This window comes from Haliaeetus albicilla, chromosome 27 (genome assembly GCF_947461875.1).
Source record: "Haliaeetus albicilla chromosome 27, bHalAlb1.1, whole genome shotgun sequence".
NCBI lineage: Eukaryota > Metazoa > Chordata > Aves > Accipitriformes > Accipitridae > Haliaeetus > Haliaeetus albicilla.
Window position 1 is genome coordinate 20,017,844 of NC_091509.1, and position 8,025 is coordinate 20,025,868.

Consider the following 8,025-nt stretch of genomic DNA (forward strand, 5'->3'; position numbering starts at 1 on the left):
ATGGAAAATTCAAAGATCTGAAAGCACCTAATAGGTTGAGAGAGACAATGCCTTATAAAAATGTTATTGCTATTGACTTTGTGGAAGATTTGATTACAATGAATTGGCAGGGAAATGATTTAATACTAAACATTGACGACTGTAATATCCAAGAGTAATTCTGGACAATAAGAGACAAGAGAAAAAATGCATTTCCTTTTACTGCAGGAGAGACTATTGCTAAAGGGATAACAGAGACTCAGTACAGTAATGTCGTGATTTAACTCCAGCCGGCAACTCAGCACCACACAGCCGCTCGCTCACTTCCCCCCACCCAGGGGGATGGGGGAGAGAATCGAAAAAAAGTAAAACTCATGGGCTGAGATAAAGACAGTTTAATAGGACAGAAAGGAAGAAAATAATAATAATGATAATAGCAATTATAAAATGACAATAATAATAATGAAAGAATTGGTATATACAAAACAAGTGATGCACAATGCAATTGCTCACCACTCGCTGACCGATGCGCAGTTAGTTCCTGAGCAGCGATCCCTCCAGGCCAACTCCCCCCAGTTTATATACTGGGCATGACATCCCATGGTATGGAATACCCCTTTGGCCAGTTTGGGTCAGCTGTCCTGGCTGTGTCCCCTCCCAATTCCTTATGCCCCTCCAGCCTTCTCGCTGGCTGGGCAGGAGAAGCTGAAAAATCCTTGACTCAATATAAACACTACTGAGAAACAACTGAAACCATCAGTGTGTTATCAACATTCTTCTCATACTGAATCCAAGACATAACACTATACCAGCTACTAGAAAGAAAATTAACTCTATCCCAGCCAAACCCAGGACAAACAATTACTAAGAGTGATAAGCTTCTAATAGCAACACAACTGTTTGTGTTGCAAAGAGTGACAGTAGAAATTTGTCCAAACGAGAAAAACACAGAAGGAAAAATAATTCTATAAGCAGCTGAAACAAATGTAAAATTAAATTACTTCTTTAAACATTTTATCAACAACTGTTACAAATGAACGGCCATAAGTAAGGCAAAACAACCAAAAATCAATGCCTACACAAGGTCCCAAGACAGATTTGTTGAAGCCATTCAACACCTTGCTTTTGTATTGGTGTGTGTTTGAGCATGAGAAATTTCGACTACTGCCTCAAACTATGGTCCCAAAAATTCTCTGTCAGGCTCCATTATTTCCCCTTCTGCCGTGTACATCTCCCTGTGTGTTGTCCCAGCCAGGATTTTATAACCCGTTGTTTTAGTTCAGCTCAAGATTGTGTTACAGCGCAGCCAAAGAGCTGTCCACAAGAAGGTAAAAATCTTAGCACGATCCCAACCAGAGACTCTTTATCTTTAAAATACAGCATTGCGAAGCCTAATGTCCTCCGGTTTTATTAGCTATTCTTGAGGGGTGCTTAGCTGGCAAGTGCAGCATCTGCCACCGGCTCGTCACGGCTTTAACAGCCGGAGTGCAAACTTCCCAGCCTGCGCACAAATAATATTTTACGGGGCCTGATGGCCGGTGGTGGTGGTGGGTTTTGCTGTTCCCAGGCTGCCGGTTCCTCCAGGACCCAAGCGCTGCAGCCGTGTGCAGGATGCGACCCTTTTCTGAGCAAAGGGGAAGATGGGACCTCGGTCCCGGTGGAGAGCAGTGGTGCCTGCCCCTCTCCGGTAAACCATCCTTTTTCAAGGTAAACCGTCCTTTTTACCCTCTTCTAGCTCACGACAGGCAAGGGAAAAGGAGGGGCTGCTGTGGTGGTTCAGAGACAATTCTTCACGTGTGTCCAGCAGGTATAAACCCGGCACTGGAGCCTGCTCGTGCGGAGGGGACTGTGCATAGCCAGTGACATTAATTCACCATCAGGGGAAAATTCCAGCCTAAGTGGTCTCTACTGTGTATAAAACACTCAGTATCAGTGACATTTGCCTCTTCTCTTAGTGATAAAATACATTTATTTGTGAAGTAGATCTTAATCTATCTCAGAAAAGTGTTTTTAGTTTTTCACAGTAGCATTTATAATGATTGAAAGTGTAGGCTAGAGAGGACATCTTTCTGTAGCAACGAACAAAAATAAGAATAACTTTTCAGCATTACCGTATATCAATAGCCAATTATTTTTGTATGGATGGGTTCTGGCTGGCTGGTAATGGACTGACAATGAGATAAGTCTTCCAGGAGAGAAACCATCATTTTAAAGATGGAGTGGCTGGCCTTTTAATTTTAAGGTATTACCAAAATCACACCTTTCACCTTTAAAAATTGTAAATGATCAGAGTCTTGCTCTAAATCATTTAATTGCTGTTTGAACTGAGCCTGGCTCATGCTTTGCAGGGGTCTGTCTTTCTTAGCACTGATGGTGTCATTTACATTTCTTAATTTTTCTTGAAGAACGACATCCTCCTTGCTTGTACTCTCCCTCCCAGCCTGCTTGCTGGCCATCTGTCTGCAGAGGCAATTTAAGGAATCTGTAGCCAATTCACCCTTGCTCATATGTATTTCTTGAACTTGATATACAGCGTAGATATGCACAGGCATAAAGTAAAACCTGTTAAGCGACGAGATAAAACACAAAGATGCTTTAGAAAACTTTTTCAAATGTTTCAGATGAGGCAGGCTCACATTTCTTGCTGGTTTTTCTTCTTTTTTGGTGCATATATTTTCATCGTCACCTGTTCCGTTCATCTGCTTCTTTCTCTCTGATACGGGGAGTTTTGACGACGTGGATTAGGAGTCCCGTACCTCTGACCGACTGCCTACTTCTCTGCTGTGCAGCCTGCGTCATAACAGCTCTGCTAAAGCTCCTCACTTTAAACTTCCTCTTGAAAACAAGCTTGAAAGAAAGATCACCATATGCTCCAGAATGTGCACCAAGACTTTCCTATGACTCGACTGTACGTGCAAATAGCCGAGGAGCTTGGGGTAAAATCTAAGCACCTTATTATTATCCGTGCCCATGGATCAAAGTGCTTTCTTGTCTTCAGATAAACACTGTCCACTGGCTTTGATGATCTCTCCTGTGCAGCTGGGAGAAGAGACCAACAAAATATCCAGAGATGGGTAAAGTGAGGAAAACAGGTGCCATTCCCAAAGCCGCAAGTTCGGTCAACGGCCATGGGACCTGTTCTCGCCGGTCCCGCCGTTAGCCCTACCGTCAGCCTTGCGCGTCTGGTTTCCCAGGGCAATGGAGATGGAGGGAGCTGCTGAAAGTTGCCACGTCTGTTTTAATTCAGGTATCTGGGGCTATTTATTTGAACCCTCCACATATCCCCTACACAGCAACAAGCCAGCTGCTCTGACAACTCCTAAGAAATAAGAAATGTGCCTTGAGTTCCTGTGACATTTTATATTCCAAACTTTGCCCAGTGGCTGATGGTTCCTTCCTCAAAGTGACATATTGATTGTGGGTACACGTAGGGCGAGTATGATTGTGTTCAGTATTTTGAGCTCATCATCTGTTATCCCATTCTCATTGTCATCCGAGGCCCAGACAGTATCAAATTGGAAGCAGTAGTGTAGAAAATTACGAACAAATCAAAAAAGACTACAGCTGTGAAATGAATCAAACCACTGTTTCTACGTTTAGTATTTCCTTTGGTATAAAACATCTTTTACAATTTATTTTTTTATTATTTGGGGCTTACAGCTACGAAGGCAGGGGCGAAGTGCTGCAATCCAGCATCCAGCGTTGGTGGGCACTTACCAAACAGAGCAATCGTTTACTAAAACACGGTGAAGCCGGAGAAGGACGGGTCACCAAGGGCAGCACCTACCTAGATGCGGGCCTCGACCCATTTTGACCACCCGAAGGACATGCCGCTGCTGCAGAGGCTCGTCCATAGACATCCCAGCTGGTAACGACACGGGAGAACGGCACCGGCAGAAAACCCCTGCGTGTCTGCAGCTCTTGACCTTGGCCCTCTCCATTTGCTGCATCTTGGCTGGAGTGCTGCGGTTCGAAAAGTTCAAGTCTGAGCTCCATGTCAGCTTTTCAGAGCAGCCTCTCGGTGTGCAAATGCTGTACGCTGAGAGCAGGCTTTAAATATGTGTGTGTTTGTATGAAGATGACCACATTAAATTTAAGCAGAAGTAAATGGTAATTTAACTGGCACAGATACACAAGGCTGACATAATCTCTGAAGGTTTGAGGCTGCTATTAAATTTGTTCCTCTTTATTAATTTGTGACCAAGAGGATAATGAAAAACTGGCAACTCTAAAGTTGACATAAAAAGTAAGAGATATACAGTTGGCATGGATAATTTTATGCGCTGTCAAAGTAAAAAGGCTTTGCTAAATGTATGTAGACAAAGATACACGCTGTCATCTTAATGAGCAATTAAAAGATGGACTCCTAATAATTGAATCGTGACTCTTGTCACATTTGTATTTGTTTAATATATCTAGTTTTTGTTGAATCTGGTTTTGAGTCCCTATTTTAATCAGGTCTGATTTAGGCTTTTGGTTCAAATAACTAGAAGTGATGAGCATGAATCCTGTTGTCCTATTACCTCCTCAGCTTCTTGTTTCCAGTGAATACAATGTTCTTTTAAAAACTCATGTTTAATTACTGCATTTAGCTAGCAAGACTGGACAAGGGGGGTAGGTGGGTGATTTGCTGTCGTTCAAAGTTTGAATTTTCAGAGAGGAAACCTTATCTTTCTCTTCTGAACATCATTTTCTAGATTTTGGAAGTACTTCAGATGGCTCAGATGGTTATCCATTAATTCCTTTGCTGGTGGAAATCAGGGAGTCTTGGCTATGTGCATTGCTCTGTTGTGACTTTTTTTTTTTTTTTAATTAAAAAAAAAAGCCCAATAAGAGAAGACCATCTGTTCTTCAAAACTCTTTCCCTTAAACTAACTGCCATGGTCACCCTTGAATGCTATCGTATCTTCAGTGACACGGAGCTCTGCCTCGCCAATCTGTTGTTTAAAATTTCTCATCAAATTCCTGAAGTCACATCAGTCAAAGCTGACAACAGGTTGCACATTTCCAGCTCCTCTCACCAAAGTACGTGAGACCAGGACTGGCCCAGGTCTCTCCTTCTTCACAGTCCTCAGATTTGCCCACATTATATTAAACGTACTGTCACTTGCAGCTTCAACTCCCCTGAACTTCCAGAGTGCTTTTACTTGCTTGCTTGTTTTCTGGTTTTGACTTTTTTTTTTTTTTTAAAACCGAGTGGAGGGGAGGATGCTTAATTCTCATTTCAGTGAACTGGTTATCCTGTATTTTAAGAAAAAAAAAAAATTAAAAATTACAAACTTGTTTTTCCCCTTTCTCTGCACAGGAATCCCCCCCCTCCCCCCCCCCCCCCCGCCAAGCCTGTCTTTAAAATAATCCATTTTTCTTTTCCTTCTAACTCCAGTCACTGTTTTTTGGGCCTCTCCAATTCCCTGTTCAAAGGAAAGCAACAATTATTTTGCTTCAAACTCACCCAGGCCTGAAGATGAGGAATTTATCAGTTTTTCATTGCCAGCTCGCTCTGGAGCAAGCAGCAGTTTATTTCTCCCATTCTAGAAAAGAGCTGTTTGCTTTGCCCAGCCTTTGTGGGAAGGTGAACCAGCGCAGGGGGACAGCAGACTCCCCCCTCCCCAGCAAAGCTCCCACAGCATCCTTTCAGAAACGCCCCTTGGGATGCAGCCAGGATTCCACGGGGCTTTTAAAAGGTCTCAGGACAGATTGAAAGTGTTTGAAAAGGAGGGGGATGGAGCTGGCCAGAGGATGAGGGTGCGAGGAGGGGTGCCTGCCAGTTGCTTGTTATAAATCGTATTTTGAAAAGGTTGGGAAAACTTCAAAAGATTTTGAACCAAAATATCAGAGAATTGCATAGGACCCAAGTGTGCAAGAGAAGACACTGAAAATGACTGTTGGTACCTCACTGTGCCAGCGGTGGGACAGAGAAATCTGGGCATCCTGAGATACCTGGGCAAGGAACACGGTCACCTTTGGCACCCGAAAATTGATGGAAGAGCAGACGGACGCTTTACGTGAGCCGAATTGCCCACCGCACCCACCGCGCAGGGTAGATACGCTCCTTATCTAGCCGTCGAGATGCTCGGGTTCAGGCATGGAAAGAGCAGGGACCAGCAGGAGGCAGGAGGTGGGGGAGACCCGGCGGCCCCTCGCTGGGGGTCGGGGACGGCGTCCGCTTCACGTCTCACGGCACCGCCACGCCACGCTCGCCCGTCCGCCTCGGCTACCGGGGTCACGCAGAAACACGGCTCCAGCCGTGTTTAAAACCGCATCGGATGATGTAAAAATGAGCAAAATGCGCCTACTGCCTCAAAGGCGTGGTGGCGAGGATCACCCCGGCAAGCTGCTGGTGGGGAAGAACCGCGATTGCCTCCCTCCTCCGTGTCCTCCAGCGCGCGGATATAAATAAATAGGGGCTGCGCGGGTACTTCAGATGTCCGCTAACACATCTCGCGTTTACGTCCGTCTTTAAGAGATACGGAGAGATTACTAAATACTTCAAATTGACAGCACAGACATATTTTCATAGAATAAATGATGTTGGTAAGCGGGAAGGCTTTTCTTGCTTCCCTTCAGGAAATGGGGAAGAGTTGTCTCCACTGCTATTATTCCTGATTTTTTTTTTTTCCCTCAGGAAAGAGAAAAAGATCTCACTAAAGATAACGTATTTGTCTCTGATTAGATTTCAGCTTTATTTTTTAAAAACCTCAGACCTCTTAAACCTATAGGCCAACCGTGAAATATGCACTCATTTCTTCTTTTAGGACGCTCTGCAAAGACCTCCTTTATATTGCCCATGCACAATTCACAGCGGATACTCCTCGTTTTATTATATTTGTGATTTCTTTTTTAATCCAAACCCGAAATCAGCAATTTCAGATCATTTCCTTCCCAGAAAAAACCAAGAGTCCCTACAAGCCCTTGTGCACGGTTTGGGTAGAATAAGCTCCATTTTTTTTGTAAACACTGAAAATATTTCAGAGGTGCTGCATTTAACAGGCTGGAACTAAAGGTGTGAAAAATTCTGGAAAACCAACCTGTCTGATCACTTGGTATGTCCTGCAAAGAAAATAAAAAATAGCTTACTCCCATGAAATAGCCTCTTCTGCAACCTCGCGCCTAATTTTGTGGAATGACTTTTTTAATAAGCAGATTTTCTTCCGGGCTAGACCCAGTTTCCAAGAGTAGCCTGTGTCTTTTTAACCATCTGAAGTGGGGGGGTCCCGTCCTTTTCACGCCAAAGCCAATGACAAATCCAATTTAATTCAGCAGGGTCCAGCTGTAAGTAGCTTCATAGGAAGAAACACAAAACTTGGCATGTTTTATCAGGTCTCTTAGACCGCTCATCTCCTTCCGTTGTTAATTGTGGGCGTTAATTGTGGGTGTTATGTCGCCTTCGTGATGTGTCCAGCTCCCGCCTAACCTTCCTCGCAGACTTCGAAGCCGAACACCTTAAATCCCCTTTGCTTCTGCAGTCCCGCCGTGCCTTCCTCTCCTGTAAACACCCAACCCCTTTTAAAAAATAGACGAGAAATGCCTTTATTGATTTTTTTTGTGTGTGTGTGTGTGATGGCGAAGAGGGAGAATGAGAGAATCTCAGTGTTTGCCTTCCCGTATAACCACGGGGACGTGGAAACAGAAGGAGCGCTTCACCAAACAACCGGCTTCTATGTTGTGCCGCGCAACCTCCTGCCCGGTTACCGAGTCCCACCGGGGAAAAAACCGGTACTTCCCCCCCCCTCCGTTTTACATCCCAAGGGGGTCCACCGTCTCCTTTCGCCCCCCCCCCCCCCCCAGACCAGCCTGGCTCCCGCATGATCCCCCAGAGACTCTCCCAGCCACGGGGGAGTCCCCCCGTGTTTCTGACCCACCAAAAGCTCCGTGTTTTTGCGCCCCCCCCCCCCCCGCATCGCCCCCCGACGGGGGCTCCCCCTCCCGCCCCCCCCCCGGCCCCGCGTGCCCCGAGGGGGCGGTCCCGCCGTCCCCGCACAGGTGCCGGCGATTGGGTGGAATATGCAAATGCCGCGGTGACGTCAGGCGGCTCCGGCCCAGAGA

At 45.4% G+C, this 8,025-nt stretch overlaps 1 long non-coding RNA gene across 1 annotated transcript; it reads left to right on the plus strand.

Moving 5' to 3' along the window:
* The first annotated feature begins 1,194 nt into the window (after nucleotides 1-1,194).
* LOC138682407 (uncharacterized) lies at nucleotides 1,195-4,363 on the plus strand. The gene is made up of 2 exons (XR_011322510.1): nucleotides 1,195-3,226; nucleotides 3,640-4,363. It is a non-coding gene; the product is annotated as an uncharacterized lncRNA (long non-coding RNA).
* Nucleotides 4,364-8,025: the final 3,662 nt, after the last annotated feature.